Genomic DNA, 25,995 nt, shown 5'->3' on the forward strand with positions numbered 1-25,995 from the left:
CTCAATAGGGCTATAAATTGTCCCCTCCCTTCAGAAGCTTCCGTGGTGCTTTATAATATAAAAGATAGTACTCAGGGAGGGGGAATTAAGGTCAGTTCCAGCTGAGAGGTCTCTAAACTCTGTTTCTGAAGTACAGGATATCTTCAGGTATAGGGACTTACCTTCTACATACATGATAAAAAGAAAACTAAAAAGTTAGAAAGATGTCTCGGTACCCAAAGTACCTGCTAAATAAACCTGAGAGATTGGGTTAGAATTCTGATACCTATGTAACATTTTAGGCACAATAGTTCATAAATTGTTAGCTAGAGAGCTGTGCATGTTTGTGTGCTTAGGCCAGAGACATTCTTTTGGCAAACAGTTACCTTTTTCCACCATGTGGGTTTAATGGATTGTAATCAGGTTGTCAGGTTTGATGGAAACTTAGAACCTCTCTGTTTCAATTTCCCAGGAAACTATTTTATTCTAAATGTAGAAGTCATATGCCTTCTATAATTTATTTTCTTAATAAATAAAAATAGCATTATAGCCTGAATCCACTAAAAGTAAAAACTTGAGGTGTGAGGATAGATATGAGCTTTATCTGCTCTTCCAGACTGTCTTGGTCCATGTCTCAGCATCCGTATGGCAACTCTCAACTGTCTGCAACTACAGTATAGGGGATCAAACCTATTTAAGTCTTTCCCTGGTACCACACACACATGGTACATGGACATACATGAAGGCAAAACATACATACATATAAAATTAGTGATTTTATTCTTTAACAGTTTTTATGTACAATATTTTTTGGCCACAGACTTTCCCTCCTCAACCTTTCCCAATACTTCACACCTCTTTACCTACTCAACTATAGATTTTCTCTCTCTCTATCGAACATATTGAGAAAATAGATATTTATAATAGTCTTAAGTTTATTATTTCTATGAACTGTGAATATTTGTCTTTAAGAAACTAGGGAAATGAATTGAGATAGCCACATTTATATTAAAATTATATCTAATTCCATAAGAATGTTCCTTCAAGAAGGTTTGTTTACTGAACAATATTTGTGAGATCCATCACCATTGGTAAGATGTTAGTTTTTGACAATTTAATTTTATCTTAAGTGGCATAATGCATTACTTATCTTGAAATTTGCTCTCTGTCAATATCTACCTTAATATCTTTTTCTGAAGTTATTTAGGCACCAAGCTTGCATTAGGAATTCTCTTACTTCACCTTGGTCACAATCCCTGGCATTCTTGTAGACTTCTTAAATCTTGTCTTTCTAAACATGTGAAATTGATGTTTTTAGCATTTTGTTATGTGTTGTTTGAGCTTTTCTGTGTTTATGTGTTAGAGTAAAATTATTTGTAGTTTACTGTGGTGTACTATTGCCTGTGCAGTTCACATTTAGAGTGTAAATTTTTCTGTTGAATTATTTCTCTGATCTTATTTACTTCATAAGCTTTTTATATATTCTGCAAGTTATTTGATACACATTATTTTTGAGAATATCTCTTCCAGTTTAATGGCTTATATTTTCAACAATTTACAGAAAATTTGATATATATATATGTGTGTGTATATACATATATATGTATATTCATATATATGAATATATATTCCTCACTACAATCAATATAATATGATGTTTCCAACCCCTTGTAAAGGTTTTGCTCTAATAAACTTAAAGTCACACTTAATGTGGAAATAAGGCTCAATATTCTTATTTTCAAACAAGTAAACTGCCAGTATTTTTTGACTAGTCAATATTTTTTTGTAACGAACCTCACTTCCTGTTTACTTTTTGTTGGTTCTTCATCTCTTTCTTGTCCCTCAGGTTGTTTATGGCTGCACACATGGGATATTGGTTGTAGGTCTCTTTCTTGTCCCTCAGGTTGCTTATATCTACACACATGGGATATTACTTCTGAGCCGCTTTTTTGCCCCTCATATTGTATATGTCTGCACACACGGGATATTGGTTTAAGGCCTCTTTCTTGTCCCTCAACTTGCTTATGTCTGCACACATGAAACATAGCTTTTAATGTTCTTTTGATAATTCTGCAGGGTTACTAATGTTCTCCCTTCCCATAGCAACTGTCTCTTAAATACATTTTTGGTGTTTTGTTCAGATCTTTGGTTCAGATCCCTAAGTGTTGGCTTTGGACATTATATTGATATTTTATGCAAGAGAAAATTGACAGCTTTTTCATATAAACTTCCTATCAACTAACCTTTTAATTCTACTTGTCTTAAAAATGTTTCTACAAAGATTGATGGTGGTTTTATTTTGTATGTCTTTTACACTGTTCTTAGATTTATTCCAGCCTGTTTTTTGTTCTTACTATAATGACATTAATAACATTGTAGTTTAAAACTTTTATTCCCTCATGAACAAAAACTAAATTAACTGAAAATAATTCACTGTTACCAAAATTAATTCTGTCTTTTTAGAATATGTCTCTTATGTCCACACACAGTATCTGCAAATAATTAGCAAGTTTTCAATTTTACTAAAATAAGTTAGATATGGGATTTTTTGGAAATTTTATCAGCATTAAACATAAAATTCTACATACTCTAATGTTTTGATGCGATTTATGCTTGCTGTTTTTCTTCTTTGTACCATTTGTTTCAATACACCTAAACATGCCACAATATACTGCAGCCACATATTTCACATATAATTTTAATAGTTTCACAAATTACTTATGGATTCTCTGGCTTCAGTGAAAGTTACCCATACCTATATATTGAAATTATAAACACAGGTACTTGAAACCTAGAAAAATAAATTTTCTTATTTTAAAAAGTAAAGACAGGAACTGGACAGAAAGCTGAGTAAATAAAAACATTGTCACACAAGCATGAGTTCTTGAGTTCAAACCCCACAACTCATATAAAGACCGTTTATGGTGGCATATGGTTGAATTCCCAGTACTTACAGCCAAAGGCAGGCAATTCCAGGGAAGCCAGCCAAGCCTACTTGGTGAGCTCTATGCCAAACAAACGTTGGCTAAGAAATGCAATTTGCAATTCAAGTACGTTTTAATCACAACTAAGAAAAAATAAAAAAATAGTCACTTCATTGGTGATCACACAGTAGCAAGTTGATTACTTATAGAACAAGATTAATAGTTGGTTTTGACAGCTAGAACCCATGAGAAAAATCCAGATAAGTTACGTTTGCACTCACAGCTGTCAAAAGATACCGTGACCCATGGGGATGAATCCCAGCTGGGCTAGCCTTTCTTGGAGAATCTTAGGCCAATGAGAGTTCTTTTAAAAACAAAAACAAATTGGAAGGTGTCTTAGTAACAACATATAAAGTTAGTCTTTTACTATGATAAGCATGTATCCACACATTCCCTACAAACATATGTACACTCACACAGACATTTGGCAAAAATGAAATACTCATTTAATTTTATGTGTTTTTTTTCTAGTTATCTATTTGGTAGTGCATGAGATTCTTAACCACAGCACCATGGTTTCAAGCCCCATGTTGAGCACCAAATGTAGCACAAATAATAAAAACCCAGAGACAGATATTGGGGTTCAACACCCCTAAAAGAAAAACAGAAAATCAAAGCAGTCAAGCCACTAGAAAAGTCTTCCTTCTACCAAAGCTGGGCAACTACAGACTAAGCAGACTAAGGAGATTAAGCCTCTTTCTTCTCTCATTTTATATTCTCTCTAGTGCTGGAATTAAAGATGAATGACTCCTTAGTATTGGGATTAAAGGTATAGGCCACCATCACTTGGATTTGTTTCTGCATTTGATCTTGTGTAAGCTCTGGTAGGTTTTGAACTCACAGAGATACATCTGCCTCTGTCTCCCAAATCCTGGGAGTAAAGGTGTTGACCACCACTACTTGACCTCTAGTGGTTTAATTTTGCCCTTCTGATCGTTAGACGAGTTTATTTATTAAAACATAAATAAAATATCACTCTAAATAAGTTGTAAATATTGTGTTGCAAAATTAAACAATGTAGAATATGCAAAGATTTAAAGAAATTGAGTCTAATGTTTTACATAATATCACATCAAACTTTCCTATAATTAAATTGAAAATATAAAAACATTGGAATATTTTTGATAAATGATCATGGACAAATAATTTAAGCTTCACAAGTTGACTTTATGTTCATTAATTATAGGTTTATCAAGAGTAGGAAAGTACATTTCTATAATGGCAAGCTCCAACTTTGAAGAAATCACATTTTTTCATTATATGAAAAAAATGTGAAATTCAATATCCTCTACTGACCTTTACTCATGCATAGTTAATGACTATAACTGTATTTCCACTATGTTTTGTTGAGAAATATCATAGGGGCATTCAGACGAGGGTAAGGTTATTTTTGCCTTCTTAACAAAATAATTTGTCAAATAGAAGTCAAATATGTAGGGTCCCTTCTCTATTATTTCAATATATTATTTCTGAAAAGGGAATGTCTCCTCCTACTATTCTCATGTCATCAGAATAAAATAGAATAGCGAAGTGCTATTTATACAATTTACATAATATACTAATTATAAACAGGAATAAGAGTTTACAATTCTTTATTATCAACTCTCAGAAATACTAGTAGCAGAATAACAGTGAAATCAATCACACATCTCTGAATCCAACTCTGGGAAAAGCTAATAACACACAAATAATTTTGTATTGATTTGGCTTCTCTTGCATATTTTACCTTAAAATAATAATTTTCCTTCAATTATTTTAAAGGAAATGTGGATCAACTTGGCTGAAGGTATGAGAGTATGAAAAAGACTTTGAATGCAACCAAATGTTGAGTGGTTGAATCAAAATTTTCAGAAGTTCCATATCTTTAGGAGCTTGAAATTGCAACACTTTGGCTCCAAAGTTTCAAGCTATGGTCCTGAAGTTCCCTCCCATGGCAATTATCTTGATCTACCATTGCAGTCCTTATTATTTTCAGAGTCACTCGGTAGTCTCTATTTCAGTTCTTATTCTAATGCTGTTAAACTTTTATACAAAGGATGATTCTTCAGTCACTTTTTGTTCATTACAGAGGGTGCAGCTAATTAATTCAAAATGCATACTGACTATGATATAATTCACCTTAAAGAAGACCGCCAATAAGCTGAACTTCACATAATTCTTTCTGGTGAATGGAAAATTTTAGATAGCAAAGAACACAGCATGTATTTCATCATAGAACATGAGGAGAGCTTCATGTGTATGTGCCAAATTCTTAAAAGATGCAGGATGGGTGTTAATTTGTCTTTGTTGTTGCTCATACCAGGAGACTGGCATGATGTTTCAGAATGCCTAAAACTTTATCAGGATGTTCATATTTAATACTTTAACATAACCGAGATGAGGGAATTCCATAGTTAAAGAAAAAAGGAGAGACTGTATTTTTTAAAAAGAAGCAGAAAGAAAAGATACTGGACAGAAAAAGCAGTAGGCAGTCATTTTTTAAAAAGAGCAAACTTTCTGAAAATCGATCTAAATCATCATCAGTAGGGGGTCTCTATCACTGTCTGGACTGAACATGGCTTCCTGCTGTTTCTGTTAAGAAAAGGAATGCTGTGATTTCCAGTGTAATTTCAGGCCTTGTGACATGAAGTTGACAACCTGCCCCTTCAGCATGCTGCAAGGTATCACACCTGAGTGAATAGCAATTTCATCTTTTTTGTGGGGTTGCATTATATGACATGCTCATATCAATTTAATATGATGAAAATTTACATCTCAGAAACATAAAATACCACAAGATCCATATTGAATGACTAAATGAAGTAGGATAGCTCAGATGAAAACTGAAGTATGTTTCCACATCCTGACTATGAAGTACACAATTTATGGATAGAGTATAATAGAAAATACTAAGGGAAGAACACAAGGAAATGGAGAATTGTTGTTCAGGATAGAGTTAATTTGTGTTTAGGTTAATTAAAATTTCCAGAAATAGTGGCAAAGCTTGTGCAACATTATAATATTATTAATGCTATTCAATTTAAACATGGAATTGTTAAAAATACAAATCAATTAAATATGTTCATATATTTGTAGATGGATTTATATAAGGGTAATACTTCTACCTTTTCTTACATACATTGCCACACTAAATATTGACTCCTTGCTTCCTTCTACATAGTCCCATGGTTTTGTATATCTTCTCTTGAAGTTATAACTTAAATACTCCCTTATGTAGATTGTGTCAAACAATTAAACATTTGTAAAACTGCTGCTATATAAATGCTGATACAGACATCTGTTTGGGGTCTCATTTTTCATCTTTTGGGTTTATGATTAAGACATTTTAAGTTCACAGAAACTTTGTATGACTAGAAATTTAAATAGTGACGGTCTATCAATAAATTACTATTTAATAAAATTATCTATTAATAAAAAGGCATGGTAGCTTCAAATGCTTAAGGGAATTCTCAAGCATACACAATAATGTCTTATTTTTTAATGAAAGGTACAGAGAGGGGGGGGGGGAGAGAGAGAGAGAGGGGGGGGGGGAAGAGAGAGAGAGAGGAGAGAGAGAGAAATTATTGTTTTAAGTGATAGTGAATTAATAACTGGTACATATAATAGAAGTTACTTTCTCACAGTTAGTCCAATTTTATACCTTAAGAAAAAGGACAAGGAAAGTGTATAGTGTGGTTTAATCTGTTGTCAGGAACTAGAGGCTTGTTTTGACTTAAGAGGCAGAGAAATAGAGTTAATGCATTCCACAGGTAATGCCAGTCGACAGTTTCAAAGTTGTCAAACTCTAGCCAGCTTCTGCTGAGTTTGACTCAATGGCAAGGATGGGCATCTTTTCTTAATTTGTCTCCTTCTTGGGGAGTTGTAGAGCAGAGGGTTAAATTTTTTTCCACTGCCTTCAGTTACATCATGGTATTTACTTAACCCAATTCATAGGAGAAATATTTATTTTGAAACACATCCTTCAAACTTTGAGTCACTTCATTAGTCTTAGAATAATTAATATTATAAGTAATAACATTAAGTTACACTTTCAGAACGTTGACTAGTAGGTCACGTAGAAATGCCACTAAACTTGTTTTATTTGTCTGGTACTATTGTAGAAGCCCTGTTTCTTATGTAACTATAAGTAGAATCAGAAGCTGTGTAGTCAATTATCTCACATATTTCTATAAATCTGGCACACAGAAAGAAACAGCAATTTCTGAAGAGTTAAATAAATTTGTTTATTAGATAGAGGACTATAATGAATATGTATTGATTATCTAATTAAAGGTCTCATGTAACCCAGTTTAATGGAGAACTCTCGATCATAGAAAAGGAATAACTTGAATTTCTTATCCGCTTGCCAGAACCCCCCCCACACACACACCCCCCACACACACACGTGCTGAGACTAAAGTTGTATTTCTCCAGGCCCATATTTTTTTTCTGTTCTGGAGAGTGAATTCAGAACTTCACTCATGCTAAGCAAGCAATATAACAACTGAACTACATCTGCTTCTAAAGTTCTGTAGATTTTATCTCATTTAAGTTATTTAGAATTATTATTTATAGACAGAAAGTGTATTGCCTAATATATTTCAATATTATGATGCTATTAGCCACAAACCATGATGAAATTCCAAGTGGTTATGATGACCCCAACATTTTCTTATATGTCTATTCTCCATCCAAACTCTTGCTTTCAGACCCAGGGAAATGCAGTTCTTTACCTGTTTTTATGAGTTTTCTCGAAAAAAATCCACTTAAATTTTAAATCTTTATGTCTAGTTCCCTGTTCTCTATGTAAGGATTTGAAATTCATAAGCCTAAACAAGATATTTTTAATCTCTTTCTCTTCATAGATACAATTTTATTCATTTGTAGTTTATAGGAGTAATCTCTTTTTGATAAATTCCTCTAATGTTCTTCATGTTTGTGAATTATATTGTTAGGAAAATTAATTTGGAGCTTTTGGTGTGGCATATATTTATATTCTCTTGATTGAAATATAGTAGTAGAATTTTAGGCTTATATGTTAAATGTATGTAATCTATAAATGACTTTAAAAATAACTGATAAACCATTTTCATAATGATTAAATGTTTGTCATTTGTTTTTGCCCTTTCTATTCAGTTAGATGATTTCTTAGTGTTGGTTTCTCACACCTTTAACCCCAGCTCTTGTGACTCAGGGACAAGAAGATATCTGAGTTAGAGACCAGCCTGGTCTACAGAAAGAGTTCCCAGACACTAGGACTACACAGATATAACCTATCTCAAAACACAAGCAAAATATTATTTTCTCATAAAATATATACTGTTTATATAAGGGGGAGTAATATGGAAGCCCGATACAGCAGAATCTTCTGAAATTGTATACATATATGTAATAATTCTAAATAGAATCATCAAATAATGGGTGAGACCAAGACCCTAAACTCTGAGAGGAGGGATTTGATGGAGACACCTTAGTTAGAGTTATGTTCAAGGTATCATTCTTTGCAAAGCGACCACCTGTGGGTCGCTCTATTCGTTCCCAACTTCTGCAAGAAGAAATTTTCTCTGATTCTGATGTAGCAAGGCACTGATCTGTGAGTATGGAGAAATATGATTAGAAGTTATTTTATTTCTACTAGTTTTTAGACCAGTAGTATTTGGTTTACCCTAGGTCTCTGGCTATTACATCTCTGTCTTGGTCACCTAAGCAGTAAAAGACTTTTTGTAATAGCAATTTTGTAGATTCTAAATTCTGTCCAAATCTCCACATTTCTATTGTCAATATTTTTAACTACAGCAATTCCAGTTTTCGTGTGTTACTGTTTCAATACATATGTCAGTGTAAAGAGGCAATAGAGAAATTTATAATAGCTTTTGGTAAACTATTTTACAGATTCATTTTGATGAATGAACTGAGTCTAGCAACTACCAAATTTTATTAGCTTTAAATACATTTTGAAGTGTACAAACTAAAACATAATGTACAACCTAATATCAGTAGACAAGGAAATAATTGTTTTCTCTGTTACCAACTATCTATTTGGAGGATGTGAGATTAAATCCTAACAACACAATGTGAAGGAGTTAATGGCCTGTGGTTCAAATTACCCCAACAACAGAAATGACATGTAGAATGGGGGTCTATGGGGAAAGGAATGTTCTTTCTAGGAAGGGAAAAGAGAATAGATACTTGTGGGTGGATGTGTTTGAGACAGAGGCTGGAACAGGAGGATCAAATAGGAAGGAGGGAGAAAGAGAGGAATAAGGGAGAAAATATAGAACAGACAGTCAAAAATAAGGGTATTGGGAGAAGGTTCATATGAAAATCTAATATAGTAGAACCTTCTTAATTATATATTTATGTATAAGAAATCTGAGTAGAATCATCAAATAATGAGTAAAACAAAACCCGAACTAGATACATCTTGCCAACAAATGAATCCCCCAGTTCCAGGAATGGGTTATGTATAAAGCAGTTGTTGGTCATGGAAATCCCCAAGCAACCCTGGCTATTGCAAAGTCTACTGGTTGCTTTCCACAAATGATATTTAGGACCTATTACTGAATAGAAAACCTACATAACTCACTGGACATGGAGAAGTGGAACTGATGCCTACCTAGAGCTTTTGCCTCTACAGACTAACATTCATGGTACCGGAAGATATGTGGCATTCTACGCGAGGAGAAATGTAAACATCAACTAAGCTAAAAGCATTTCAATACACACTGGTAACCTCTTTGCAAGGTACACTCATGCAATTGTGGCAACCATTATGTAATTAGCATTAAGGTTTTCTCCATGAAATGGAACCCACACCAAACATTGCCTCAGTAGCCAATAACCTAAGACTAGATAGTCCAGGGACCTAGGAGAAAATCAAATACTACTGTTCTGCGAAAGGAACAGTAACGATAAAATGACTCCTAATGATTTTCTGCTATACTTATAGATCAGTGTCTTGCTCAGACTCATTAAAAAGGTTTCCTCTTGCAGGAGATGGGAACAAATACAGCACTTCAACTGGAAAATGTACAGACAGTGAGTGGCTTTGGAACACTCTGTCTTAAATTGGAAGTGTGATGGAGGAAGGTCATTGGTTAATTAAATAAAGAAACTGCTTGCCCTGATAGGTTAGAACATAGGTGGGTGGAGTAAACAGAACAGAATGCTAGGAGGAAGAGGAAGTGAGCTCAGAGATGCCATGCTTCTCTCTCCGAGGCAGACTCGATAGCTCTGCTCTCCGAGGCACTCTCGATGAAGCTCCAACCCAGGATGGACGTAGGCTAGAATCTTCCTGGTAAGCACACCTTGGGGTGCTACACACCTTATTAGAAATGGGCTAGTCCAGGTGCGAGAGTTAGCCAAGAAGAGGCTAGATATAATGGGCCAAGCAGTGTTTAAAACAATACAGTGTCCATGTAATTATTTCGGGGCATAAGCTAGCAGGTAGCAGGGGTGCTGGGGACTCAGCCCAGCAGCTCTTACTACTACAGAAGTGTCTGTGAAAGCCCCCCGTTTAGCACTTAAGGAATTCTTCTGATGAGGATGCAATACAATTGTAGCAGCCAGTCTCTATGGAGAGCTATAAAGAAATAAGGCCTTTTAGACACAACAGAAGTGACACACAAATGAACTGAAAGAGTGTGGAAGCATACATAGGTTAAGCCTGATGTGGGCACAGGCTCCAAGGCTTAGAGAGGAAGTTGAAACAAACCCCATCCCTAACTCATAAACTGTCTCCAACTGAGCAATGCTTGCAAAAGAAAACCTTGTTTTCCAATGGAGTGTCAGAGGATCTACAAACCACCCTTAAGAGCAGACCCCATGCTCAGCAAGAAATGGCTAACACAAAATGAAATCAACACCATACTTGGAGTAACCCTTTCTTCATAGCATTTTGTCAGAACTTTTTTTTCTTACAGGTCCTTTGCATAAATAGTATATCTTCCGGTTTTATGTTTTTGCTGGGAAATGTTTGTGTCTGTGGATCTGTGTAGATTTTGTGCTTTTTTTATTTTAAAAATGGGTTTTTCTTCTGTTTGCTTGGGCATATTCAAGTTCTTTGTTTTTGGTATATCTTATTTTTTTTTTCAGATGTCTGTTTGTTTTCTAAGGAGACCCAGAAAGGTCAAGGATTTGGATAGAAAGGGAGAGGGGAAACCTCAGGGAAGAGTTGGGGGAGGGGAAATCCTAACCACTTTTCTGTGAATAAAGAAAGAATGTGTAAAACTCACAATAAGTGAGTTTATTCTGGGTTTATTTCCCTTCCCCTGAGCCGAATCTCAGAGAGGAGGGAAGAACTCTGGATCTATTCCCTTTCTTCCCTTGAGTGGGCACAGGTTTGCCCCATGTTTTTCTTAGGAGTCAATATTAAGTCCAATGCACTGAAAATAATGGATTAGCACTGACTGTTGAGAAAATTTTCATTCATCTTGCCATCCACTTTCCTAGCAGGCAGAAAACTCTTACCTACTCATCTGGAGAATATATTAAATAGCATAATATTGGACTCAAAAGATGTCTATTTTTCAATTCTGGTAAAAAAATACATGCAGGGAAGCATTGCCCACTTAATAGTGCTTTCAGACCCGCACTGAATCCATTAGGTCATGCACCTGTACCTTAATGTAGTCGGTCACTGTTGGTCTAACATCAAATTTTTCTCTTTGACAAAGCACAGTGTGAACATAGACAACATACTTTTTTTTTGTGGGAAATCTCTTAAGAAAGCCCTGCTCATTATACTGTGAAGAATGACCAGTTTCAAAATGGCTTATCTGTAGTTATGAAATTGCAAATGAAGGTCAAGAAATATGTGACCCCCTTGAAATGTCTAAGCTACAGCTGTCGATAATGTATGCAACGTTCACACATAAACTCCTTTCCTCCCTCTCTCCTCTGTCTCTCTCTCTCTGTTTCTCTTTGTGTCTCCCCATCTCTCTTTCTTAATCATTTTTTCTTAGATCAGGTGACAGAACTCCTGAGTGTTTTCCAGCCAACAAGCCATTCTCAGTTAGAGACAAATTAAAATAAATAATAAAGCATGCTAAATTACATGGACCAGTAAGAAAATTTTAATTATAAATGAAATGTCCAAGGAATAAATTTCTGTAATTAGGTGTTTCCTTCAGAAAACTAAGTAATCCATTTCACAGCAAACTCTAATACCAATATACAATTTAAAGAAATAAATACAGCAGTACTTTTATTGTGCAGATATTTTGCCTGGCACCAACCCTGAGGATTAACAGTGAAACACTCAGGAAACCCACACAAGACCATTAACAACCCTTTATTGTATTCGCCACAAACCTAAGAGTCTTTCTAAGCAAACTTTGCACACAGTTAGCTTGCTTTTCTGCCCATACAAAGTCATTTCCTGCTGATTTCCAAGGAGCTATAGTTTGAACATATGAATATACCTTCCCTAAACTTTAGGCAGTTTGAAAATTGCTTGTCAAAATCAAGTAAACTTTGTTTTAGAACAATATGTACTTTATGTAGTTAAAAACAGATCCTATTACCATGTGTGGAGTCTAAATTAGAATGGGACAAATACCTTCAAGCACAAAATATATGTAAAAATATTTAAATAAAAATCTATACTTTGTGTCCATTTTATTACTATGCTTAGTAATCATTTTAATTAATTTGTAAAGTTTTATTTTTAAAAAGCTGTACAGCTTACTTATATTTATTTTCTGAAAATTGAGAAAGAGGGCAAAATGCTAAACATTTTCACATTTTCATCTTGCTCTAGTAATAAATAGCTAATATTTTATTTTGAAGTTATTTCATTTTTAGACTCTTGCAAACTGTGGAAATCCAGAAATTCCTATGAAATACTGTGATGAGCATCATTTTTGTTTCAAAATCTAAACTTAATTATGCCATTAGGCCAGGTTTAAAGGTCAGGTCGTTCTGTACAAAAATCACTTACCAAGAAAACTTGGATGGCAACTGATGTGTTTAAAGGGGTTATTCCTGTTGTAGAGATAAAAGCAGTAGATAAGTAGCTAAAGTCATCTTAGATCATCTTAGCAGGATATAAATCAACTACATTTCAGTATCGTGCAGCTAAATTTATAATGTTCTTTGGACACTGAAGAACAATTTTATGTCTATAGCAAATTCTGAGTTTAGTAACTTCTATTTTGGTCGTGCTACGCATGGCCTCTCATCTGCCCTCACAGAAGTGACCTCACCAAATTCAGACGTCCAGAATGCCTTAATATCAGATGTTTACTCAGTGCCTCCCTATCTACCAGGTAAACAATTCCTATCCCAGTTAGAGGAGAGTGTTTGCAATGCGAAGAACTTCGATCTTTCTTCTTTTTACCACCAGTATTTTATTTTTCTTTTGACCCTACTTGATTTCATAGAGTCCTTTATCATTTTTTCTTAACTAATGTTACATTTCATGTCAGCCTTTAAATTACAATTAAATTTCCTTTACTAGGCCCTTTTTCTCCAAGATATTTTCAGTTTCTAGTAATACTATCCGCTGGAGAACAATCTTTTAACACAGGTTTTGGGAAACACATCACAGGAGACCTTAATGGCTAGAATAGTTCCAAATTGTAGATCATGATGCCTTATCTCTTGGATAGGAACTTTTTTTATTTTTTTAAGCTAACACCAGGAAGAGTTATTCATGAAGATGACAAAGCATGAAGCAAGGCTATTAGAAATGGACATGTAACACATGTTTCTACTTTGATAACTTCAAATACAGCTTTACTGTGTTACTCTGTTTCTACAGTTTCAAAAAGTGTCCACATTAAGGTATACTAAGCAAAAGATGATTTGCACTTGCCTATTGCTTTTCTAAGCTAAGATTCCTGATTTTATTAATTAGTTTAAAAAAATCCAGTTTCAGCTTTCCCACATATCGAAGTAACATATTGAGACTTTGTGGACACTGCATTTAGAGTACAATATACAGAAATTACAGCAGTCTATGCTAGCGAAACCTTTCCATACTTAAGAGAACCTATTTTCAGAGCTGAACAAATTTATCCAGAATGTGCTACAAATGTCATCACAGCACACATATTAATGATAAAGACTCATTAGCCAATGTCCTTAAGTTATAATTATATTCAAGTACTGAAAAGCTTTTTCCATATAATTATGCTTTATCAAACTAAAATAAATGTATATTCTTAAGATCCTTTCTTTTTTTCTTCTGTCATATTTTTATTCTTATTAAGTAACCTGTGATCAAGAAATACTTCTTTGGACAAGTTAAAAATACAAGGATGTTTCTTCTCGAGGCTTTTCCAAGAGGAGAGTACAGCTCTGTGGGGCAAGCCCCTACCAGCCTAGTACTTTGAGAGAAATCCACAACGTCAGCAAAAACTAGACGTTTCTATCTTAGAGGTTGTAGGAAAAAAAGAAATGCACACTCTATGACTTCCTTCTTTATCCTCTCTTCTCTCTTGTTCTTTCTCTGTTCTTTCTGTATACTTATTCTCTACAGCTTACATAATCCAACAAAGTTTTTCAGGCAATATATGAATTATATTGTGGTAACACTCTGTTTTTCAAGTGAATGATTACAATGAATACAAAACGAACAGTTAACAGTGTGTTTTTCACATCCCTTACATGATTAAACATTTTACATATACAGGTGGAAAACATCATTCTAAGAACCCATATACATTCTTACCCAAGCAATTTATAATAAGTTAAATGTGTAGGCAAGAGAGATATTCTTGTCAGTTAGGTCTTTTACTGGCTGCATTTTGCAGTTACAAAGAAGTGCCAATTACTTATTACTTACCTTAAAAGGTAATCTTATAAAGAGTCTTAAGGGAATTACAAACTTAAACTTTTACTTTAGAGTTCTACTCAGCGGTAAAAAACAATGACATCTTGAATTTTGCATGCAAATGGATGGAAATAGAAAACACTTTACTGAGTGAGATAACCCAGACCCAAAAAGAGGAATATGCTATGTACTCACTCATAAGTGGATTCTAGCCATAAACAAAGGGTACTGAGCCTATGGTTCGTGATCCTAGAGAAGCTAAATAAGAAGGTGAACCCAAAAAAAAACCATATATTTATCCTCCTGGATATTGGAAGTTGACAAGATCATCGGGCAAATTTGGGTGCAGGTGGTAGGGTGAATTGGGGAGGAAGGGGAGACGGGGAGAGAGAAGGGAGAAGGGGAGGATTGGGGAGAGCTTGAGGGAATTGGATAATTGAGGTGGAGGAATGGTGGATATGGGAGCAGGGAAGAAGATATCTTAACTAAGGAAGTCATTTTAGGTCTTGGCTCTAGAGGGGTTCCCAAGGGGATTTTCCCAGCAAGGTCCGTGGACAGCAGAAAATATATTTAAAAAATCGTAGAAGAAAACTTTCCCAACTTAAGGAAAGATATCTTTATGAAGAAACAAGAAGCTTGCAGAACACCAAATAGACTGTATCAAAAAAAATCCCATTGCCACATAATAATCAAAACACTAAACATACAGAATAATGAAAGGGTATTAAGACTGCAAAGGAAAAAATAGGTCTTGTATTTATTTTTATTCATTAAAACTTTGTATAGACTGACATAATTATTGTCAAATTAGTCATTACATGTTAGAGAAGGATCATCTTCTTGACAATCCATAGGTAAAAAACTCCCCAGTAGAACACTATGTTTCCAAGAGATAAACATACTATATTACAGGCAGTGGAGATCTTCACACAACACTCACACCTGTAGATACCAAAGAACGAGAGCTGCAGTGAACATTTAAAGGCACAGAAGAAGCAAAATACGTTCCAGGATACAGTCCTTTGACCTTGCCAACATGAGATTGGCCCATCAGATAGTTAGTTTTCTTCTGGTGGGCTGACACCTGCAGCTTCAATAAACACTCACTGCTCTTCTGGCATGGCTAATGGCAGGAGACAAGAGAGTAAACTGAACTCCACAGAAGCTAAGATAAAAGACTTAGAAAAACTGAGATGAATTTTTAGGGAAAGTACTGACTGACACTGGAAAGGAGGACCATCAGTAAGATTAAGTCAAGTAGCCTGTTTATGCTCGGCAGGTGTTTCTAAATTAGGCTTCTGTCCAGCAGACATAAGGCAGACTGGTAGTGATTTCCTTGATGATTTCATAGAAATGTGTCTGCTCTGTCTACTTGAAAGCCATCCATGGTTTGTAAAACAAAGACTTTTATCTGAAGGTACAGTGAAAATTTGGTATTACACCTATATTTTATAAAGTAAATATTATGCATAATACAAATCAATAATTTTTGAAAATGAAGAATCAAGCCTACAGTAAAGACAAGAGAATATTGAGATCAAGTTGTTTACTTCTAATGATTTAATATAACACAAGGATACCAATGAATATGATACTGGCTGATGGTATTTTAAAACTCATTTTGCCTATTTTCATATATACCATTACTCCATCACTTTTTCATATTTACTTGTCACGTATGAAACTAAACCTTGAATTATTTCAGTAGAAATTATTGAAGGAGCAGTTGGGGCTCTAGGTACACTAATCTATTTTTGTCTAAAATGAAAATTTCCAGCCAAGTAGATCTTTGTGAAATTTTGACTACCTATTGGATTTAATTATAATTACTCTTATGGAAATATTTTTGCTCAATAGTTTACTTCTCCTTGCCAATGATGGATGAAAAATTTGCTTTAAAGTACAAGTGACATAAAATCTATGCTATGATCATTTAGAAAATCAATTGTTTAAAAAAGAAATGTTTTCAAGAACAGAGAGATATGATGACAGTTTACAAGTACATAATCTAAATGCGCATTTCTAAAACAAGTTTGGCAGTTGTGAATTTTTTTCCCATTAAAGCACAGTGCATTGATGTTCTTTATGATCTGGTGAATGATTTACACTAGCCATTTTTTTTTAGATCTTCAATGAATATTTTATTGCATATATGCAGGTAATATGAAATAATAATGCGTGGGCATCCTTCAGGTATATACCCAAAAGTGCTATTGCTAGGTCTTGAGGTAGATTGCTTCCTAATTTTCTGACAAATCATCATAGTGATTTCTAAAGTGGCTGTACAGTTTGAACTCCCATCATCAAAGACAGAGTGTTCCCCCTTACACCACAAACTTGCCAGCATAAGCTACATCAGTGTTTTTGATCTTCGCCATTCTGACAAGTGTAAGATGGAATCTCAGAGTTGTTTTTATTTGAATTTCTCTGATGGATAGGATGTTGAGCCTATAATCCCAGCACTTGGGAAGCAGAGGCAGATGGATCTCTGTGAGTTCGAGGCCAGCCAGGTCTACAAAGAAAGTCCCAGGACAGGCTCCAAAGCTACAGAGAAACCCTGTCTCGAAAAACCAAAAAAAAAAAAAAAAAAAAAAAGAAAGAAAGAAAAGAAAAAGAAAAAGAAAACAAGTGTGTGTGCTCAACTATGTTCATAGCAACGTTACTCATCATATCCAGAACCTAAAAACAAAATGTGGTACATTTACATAATGGAGTACTACACAGCAGAAAAAAATAATGACATCTTGAAATTTGCAGACAAATGACTAGATCTAGAAACAAAAAAGCATTGGGTGAAGTAACCCAGACACAGAAATACAAATATAATATGGACTCACTCATAAGTAACTTTTAGACCCAAATCTAAGAAAAACAAGCCTATAGTCCACAACCCCAGAGGAACTGGACAGCAAAGAGGATGCTAAAAGAGACATACAAGGATCTACATAGAAAGAAGAAAAAGACAAAATCTACTAAATAAATTGGGAACATGGGGTCACAGGAAAGAGTAAAATGGGAGAATGTAGCAGAGAAAAATGTATAGCTCAATAAAAACAATAAAAAAGAAAATGAGATGAAACTAATGCATATGTTAAATGAATTTCCAATTGGAAAGTTATTAAATGGTGGGGATATATATATATATATATATATGATTAATATGTTTGTTTCTTTATTATTAATATATATGTATATCAATACATGGGTTAAGAATTTCATAAATTCATTATTTGATAAAAATGAGAGAAGAACCAAATCTATCTATTTCTCAAATTAAAAAAGTAATGTTGAATGAGGGATATGGAGACACAGGAGATGAATAGAAAATCATCACCAAACCAGGGACTTACAAACACAAGAATTGAGCAGAATCCTACTAGAAATGTCTTGTATAGTCAGTCTTTGGCAGTTTGCAATCAAGCCTTCTCTCCATGACTGAGCTGCTGGCTGTCCTTTCCCACTAAAGGCATTTTTATATTATGGGATAAAAAACAATAAATTTTAAAAACATTTTTACATTTATTTTATTTTATTTATCAGATTTTTTAAGAATACCAATCTAAGTTCCTACTCTTTCTCTTCCTCCCATTCCCTCCACACACCCTCCCACTCCAACCCCTCCAATACTCAGAGAGGGTAAGGCACATTGCTTTGTGGAAAATCCAAGGCCCTCTCTACTATATCTTCCCTGAGCAAAGTATCCTCCAAAGAGAATAGGTTCCCATAAACCCTGTACATGCAGTAGGGATAAATCCTGGTGCCACTGCCAGTATCCCTTCAGTCTGCCCCAGCCATGCAACTGTCAACCACATTCAGAGGGACTAGTTTGGTCCTATGCTTGTTCCTTCCCAGTCTGGCTGGTGTTGCTGAGATCCCATTAGCTCATGTATACTGTTTCAGTGGGTGAATCCATTGTGGTTGTGACCTCTTTGCTCATATTTTCATTCTTCCTACTCTTCAACTGGACTTTGGCAGCTTAGCCCAGTTCTTCGCTCTGTGTCTCTGCCTCTGTTTCCATCATCTAGATGAAGGTTCTATAGTGATATTTAATATATTCATCAGTCTGACTACAGGGCAAATCAAGATCAGGCCCCCTCTCCTCTATTGCTTAGGGTCTTAACTGGAGTCAGCTTTGTGATTTCCTGGAAATTTCTTTAGAGCCAGGTTTCTGCTAAACTAATAATGGCTCCATCAATCAATATATCTCTTTCCTTGCTCTTATCTCTCCTCTTCCTCCATCTCAACCATCCCATTCCCTCAAGTTCTCCTCAACAATCCCCTTCTCTCCTCCTCTTCCCCTTCCATCCTCCCTTTCCCCCACCCCCATGCTTCCAATTTTGTCAGGCAATCTTGTCTGTTTCCAATTTCCAGGTGGATCTATATATGTTTTGCTTTGGGTTCATCTTATTACTTAGCTTCTCTAGGATCATGAGCAATATAAGCTCAATGTTCTTTGTTTATAGATAGTATCCACTTATGAGTGATTACATACAATATTCATCTTTTTGGGTCTGGGTTACCTCACTTAGGACAGTGTTTTTAATGCAATTCATTTGCTTGCAAAATTCAAGATGTCACTGTGCTTTTACCACTGAGTAGTACTCTAATGTATAAATGTGCCAGATTTTCTTTATTCATTCTTTGGTTGAGGGACATTTAGGTTGTTTCCAGGTTCTGGCTATTACAAATAATGCTGCTATGAACATGGCTCAACAAATGCTTTTGTAGTATGATTGAGCATCTTTTGAGTATATGACCAAGAGTGGTATTGCTGGATTCTGAGGTAGCACAGACACTGAGAACAGCAATAAATAAATGAGACCTCCTGAAATTGATAAGGTACTACAAAGCAAAGGACACAATCAATAAGACAAAAAGACAGCCTACTTAATGGGAAAAGATCTTCACCAACCCCACATCAGACAAAAGAAGGATCTCCAAAATATATAAAAAATTCAAAAAATTAGACATAAAAATTCCAACTGACCCAATTAAAAATAGGGTACAGAACTAAATAGAGAATACTCAATAGAAGAATCTCAAATGGCTGCAAGGCACTTGAGGAAATGTTCAACATCCTTAGCCATCAGGAAATGCAAATTAAATGCAACTCTGAGATAGCATCTCACACCTGTAAGAATGGCTAAGATCAAAACCACCAATAATAGCTTATACTGGAGTGGATGTGGAGTAAGGGGAACACTCATCCATTGCTGGTGGGAATGTAGACTTGTACAACCACTTTGGAAATCAGTATGGCAGATTCTCAGAAAATTGGGAAACAACAGTAACTTTTATTGGAATTAAATAGTTTACCTATTTCCAAGGATCCAATGTTTACAATATCCTTAGAAGTTTATTTTTTCTCTCTACCTATTTAGAGATAGGCATCCAGACTGTCTCTGTGCATGGGAACACTTAACATAGACATGCTTTCAACTGAAGTCAGGCTCAGGGTTGGACGATCTCACCTTCAGAGTCATCTCTCACATCAATTGTCACATGACAACTTACCAAATTGTACACTGCAACCACCTGAATTGGGAGTTGGATGCATCAGCCATATCCAGAATTAAATCTCTCCTATAGAAAATTTAATAAACTGCATTCATCAATATGTTGGGAGTGACTTCAAATTTTATGTTGTTTTTTAAATTTATTTATTTATTAAGGATTTCTGCCTCCACCCCGCCACCGCCTCCCATTTCCCTCCCCCTCCCCCGATCAAGTCCCCCTCCCTCATCAGCTCGAAGAGCAATCAGGGTTCCCTGACCTGTGGGAAGTCCAAGGACCGCCCACCTCCATCCAGGTCTAGTAAGGTGAGCATCCAAACTGCCTAGACTCCCCCAAAGCCAGTACGTGCAGTAGGATCAAAAACCCATTGCCATTGTTCTTGAGTTCTCAGTAGTCCTCATTGTCCACTATGTTCAGCAAGTCCGGTTTTATCCCATGCTTTTTCAGACCCAGGCCAGCTGGCCTTGGTGAGTTCCCGATAGAACATCCCCATTGTCTCAGTGTGTGTGGGGGTATGGGTGTCAAATTTTATGTTTTATAGATTTATTTTAGTCTGAGTATTTTGACAGATTTAGTACAATAAATTTAGATTTAAGTCCCCAAATAAAACTCATATTTTATTTCAAGACATATCTATTAAACAAGTTCTAATTGATATTAATAATAACATCCCAGAACCTGATATAAGGGTAAATGCTGAAAAATCAGAGAGAGCATCCGCAGCCGACTACCTAGCTAACTCTTCATCCAGAAAAGGGCTGAGCTCCTGTCTCCTCCTGCCTTGTATTCTTCTCTCTGCCCCCCCCATATCACTTTTTGTCTGTTCCGTACAGACCTCCAGACCTCTGTGGTTAAATAATGGCTAGCTCCGGCCTCTAATCTTCAGGCAAGCTTTATGTATTAGAACACAATCAAAATATCACCACACATATCATTATAGATTCCAGTATTTTAAATGATAGCAATACAATAATAACCTCTGCATTCTCACAATCTGTATGAAAGGAAATCTATATTTATATAACGCTAACTCAAGATGATCTATAAGATTAAATTTATTATCTGTGTTTGACTGATACAGGATACCACCAAAAGACAAGCACAGTATATATAAAAGATATAACTTTTAACTAGTAGTACTTCAGAAGAATAGGTTATGGTAATATTGAATGTTTTAGAGACACTGAAAGAAAATAGCTCTCAATATGCATTGAAACTTTCCACTGATGGGTTAAAAGTTAAATGTATGATTGCAGATTTTATATTTACACTATGTAAGCCTAAAGATTGTTCTGGACAAAAGATATTTTTTCTGTATATCAACAGGAGTAGCTATGAATTGACATTTCAGTTTTTGCTCATAATCACAGTGCTTTGAAAGACAGTAGATAGCATCTGGTCCAAAAATTGTTCTGTGAAGGGAACGTATCTATAGTGATCAAATCTTTTGACATAAGAAGGAAGTTAGTTGCTAAGGAATATAATCTATGAATTCTAACTTCTAAGTTCTGTTTGTGTTGCCAGATAGTCATTATAGATTGAATTTATTAATTTATAAAGAATTTTTTTTATTTTCCATGGTTAATATTTTCTGTAAGCTTCTTTCTCTTTCCCTTAGGAATATTTTATTCTGGGATAGACTATGAATTAAAATATCACTTTGACATTATGTAAAATGTTATATAAATGAGTCTTGTCACAACCCAAGTTTCTATTCTGAACCCAGACTTGATCGTCATACAGAAATAGCAGGGTGACTCATCACCAATGGTTCTCCAGAAAGGCTGGGAGCTTGTTTAAAAGTTAATAAAATTCTTCACCTCGTTCTCATTAGTCTTGGCTGACAGTCTCAATCACAATTCCTCACAGACAAAAATAGAATCATGGAAATTTCAAAGGCTGCATGACTGGAGGTAAAATCGACCTGTGCAGACAGCCAAACCAATTAGTTTGTAGCAACTGGTGAGCACCTACAATGGAAAAGGCACTGAAACTCAGACAGTGATGAATGAAGTTTCTCCCTCCCCTGACAGAGAAGAGAGTTGGCAGTCTTCAGAAAGAGAAGAATAATTTGACCCTTTGATGTTTAACAGGTTTGTCAATTGCCATCATCAATGCTACTTTTCTTATATTTGTACCTAAGTGTGTGTATTTTTTATTTCCACCTTATTAAAAAAAAAGTTGATAAACTTAGATTCCCCCAAGTTCATTAATCTCTTAGTTTTTGATTACTTTATATTTGCCACATGTACTGAAGATAAATGTATAAATAAAATAAGCTCTGAGAGTATTAGCTCACATGACTTGATGGTTTACAAACCTTGGAGAATTTTCTATTTCTTAGTACTTTAAATAAAAACAAACAACAAAAATGCACCGAAATTTATTACATAGACATGGTAGTGCGTGACTTTAGTACCAGGACTTGTGATGCCAAAGTAGGAGGATCAAAAGATGCAGACCAGGAAGAACTGTCTCATTCTTCAGACATAAAAACAATCATAGACATAAAAACTAATCATTCAAACACAATTATCCATCTATATATGTGTAAAATATACGTGCATATTACACACATACTTACGTGCTTTTCAAACTATAATCTTTTCAGTCTTCCTAGATTGCTTGAATTTATGGCATATTCCTGTAATACGCATTGCTCAATAGAACAATTGCCACAAGTATTTCAGAATGAAAGAGGCCCTAAAAATCTCCAAAGCTAATATTCCCTCATTTTTCTCATGCAGTAGACCAAATCTAAGAAGGCAAACTGAATTCAGAAGATGCAATATTTGGATAATTAATGACAAAGACTGGAGAACACAGGAGTAAAAGTTATGTTGGAGTTAATGACTTCGACATTTTCGTGTTTTTATTTATTTATTTTTCACTTTCCTGTTTTTAAAGATCCATTTTATTTTGTTTCTCAGAAGATATTGGAGTTAACGTGTTCATTCCTATATAAATAAATGTTGATATATTATTCATTAATTCAATAATTAGTTATAATGACCATTGCAATAGCTTATAGGAATACACGTTGTTTACTAATCCATCTTAAAATTTAGTGTTCTACTTACTCCAATATTTCAATTCAAAACTCTGTTTCAAACAATGTCCTTTGAAAATTCAAGTAATGGCTGGACATGATGGCCACACCTTTAAACCTTGTACTCAGAAGGCGGAGACAGCAGCGCCTCTATGAATTAGAGGCCAACGTGGTAAACATTCCTTGTCAGTCGAATCTACATAGGGAGATCATGTCTTAAAAAAAAAAGAATGTATAACTAGATAATCAAAGATTGTGATAAAGTACATTCAGGTAATATCAAGTTTAAAATTTTACATATTAAAAATATAGAATTTTATGTTAGTATTGTTAACAAACATCATTTGTTCAGTACATAATATAATCTAGAGTAATGATAAGCATTTTCCAAGTATTTTCTAATTTAGTCCCCCCAGACACATGTGTTTTGTAGTAATTATTACTGTTAGTTTACAAATGTAGGAACTAGTACTTGAAGAGCATTAATAATTTCCTTAAAACCACTTGTAGCAAAATTATTAAGACTTAGAAAACAATATTTTTATTAGAGAACAAACACCCTCTTATATTTCCATAAAGAGTTTTGACAATGTTTTTGATCTTATTAAACTGTTTTATTGGGTTTAGTGACTTAACTCTATATTGCTAACAGTGAGAATCTTACTATTAAAACTATCTTTTCTAGTGACATTTGATCATGTTGGAGAAAATACGTTGTTATATCATTTAAACAGTCAGTTCTATATAATTCAGTGAGGTAGTACTAAAAACTAAGTTCTTTGAGAGAACATTGCAGTAAATTCATTTAGATAAAATCCATTATGGTCAAGAATTTAGGCTAGCATGTATCAGACATTCATGCACACTAAATTTCTAAATACTATAGCAAGATTTTTCTCCTTTTTTTTTTTTTTGAGGAGAGAATAGTACCAAGAAAAGGATGAACCTGGAAGACTGAGAAGTGAATACAACCAGAGTATGTTTTGTGAAACTCCCAAATAATTAATAAAACAAACCATTATGTTGAGAAAAAGTAGAAATGGATGAGTCAATAATTTATCTTTAATGGCTGCCTTTTTAAAAGCCTGAAAGTCATATTTTTCCATCTTTTCATTTCTAATTTCTAAGAAATAACATGTTATTTCGTAGAAGTTTTTATTGAGTTAAAAAGATCTGTTGGTAAAACATTCATTGAACAAAAAACAATTTGCCAAAGTCGTGGAAAGAGCTCTTCAAATTTAGTGCATTTTAGCTTCTGGCTTGAAAAATTACTGTGACTTGTTAGCTTTAAAAAAAATCACTAAATGGAAGAGGCACACTAAGTTTTAAAGAAATTCTCAACATTTTAAGCTAAGAACCTATTTGATTTGATTGGTACTTCCACTTAAAATGTAATTAAAGAAACAGCATTTTTTAACTGATCTCAATATGCAAATAGTGATGTGATTGTTGAACATTGTTCTTCCCATATCTATAGGACATCAGGTTGAAGAGTTGGAGGGGTGGAACCGTGATTAAGACCACTTACTGCTCTTCTAGAGGACCCAGGATTCCTGTCATCAGTCTTTCAAGTCTCTGGAATCCCAGTTCCAGGGATCTGATTCTTTCTCCTGTCCTCTGCAACACCTTCTCAGAAATGATACACAAAACATACACAGATACACACACACACACACACACACATACACACATACACACACACACACACACACAGAGAGAGAGAGAGAGAGAGAGAGAGAGAGAGAGAGAGAGAGAGAGAGAGAATGAGCTTACTCAAGACTGAAAAAGATCAGTTGCCCATGGAGAGAAACAGTAAAAGTAGCAAAATCTAAACCAATATTTATGGCATAATTGTGCTTATGTATGTATCTGTGTTTGTTTATGTGTGTCTGTAATATATATATATATATATATATATATATATATATATATATATCACTTAGTTTTTTTATTATTTTGTGTATGCACATACATGCACATGGACACGTGTGTGTGTGTACATGTATACGTACGTGACTACACGAATGCTTGTTTGCCAGAGCACAAGCAAAGGATAGAGACAAACCACAGGATTTGCTTCCCTCCCAGCGGTGGGAGTAGGCAACTGTAGTTTGTCATATCTGTTTAACAGCTGCCTGTGCCTGCTGAGTCATCTTACTAGCTGAAAATTAAATTTCTTTTTTTTGATGTATAAAAGCATAGTAATTTAAATATTTGTGGGATACAAAATGTGTACCCCATACTTATGCCATATAGGAGATAGTACATAAAGTTCATACATTTACACATTGGGTAATGCTTAAATTAATTTAACAATCCATTTATGTGTTTTGCATTTTGGGGAGCAAAAATTCTAATTCCTGGCTTTTGGTATGCAAACTTTCTTATTCCTAGTCTTTCTGTTCCGCACAGTCACTCTATACCATCCCACTCGTAACTATCACAGTGCCGAAGTCACTTTGAGGGCCTATTTGTACCCAACACCCCACACTAATGAACCAGACATAAAATTCTTAACCATCTGAAGTCGATTGTAATTTACCTGATAGATATAAGGCAATATTAATGGAACATCAATATCATGTACTTGAGACTGAGCATAAATTTCTCAAAAAAGATGATTGCCAAGTTACTGTAGAGATGAATTAGCAGTGGGACACAAGTGGGACCCTTGTGCTTGACTCTTTGGAGCCCATTCTCTTTGGAGGGGTACC

The sequence above is a fragment of the Microtus pennsylvanicus genome, chromosome 12 (genome assembly GCF_037038515.1).
Source record: "Microtus pennsylvanicus isolate mMicPen1 chromosome 12, mMicPen1.hap1, whole genome shotgun sequence".
Lineage (NCBI taxonomy): Eukaryota > Metazoa > Chordata > Mammalia > Rodentia > Cricetidae > Microtus > Microtus pennsylvanicus.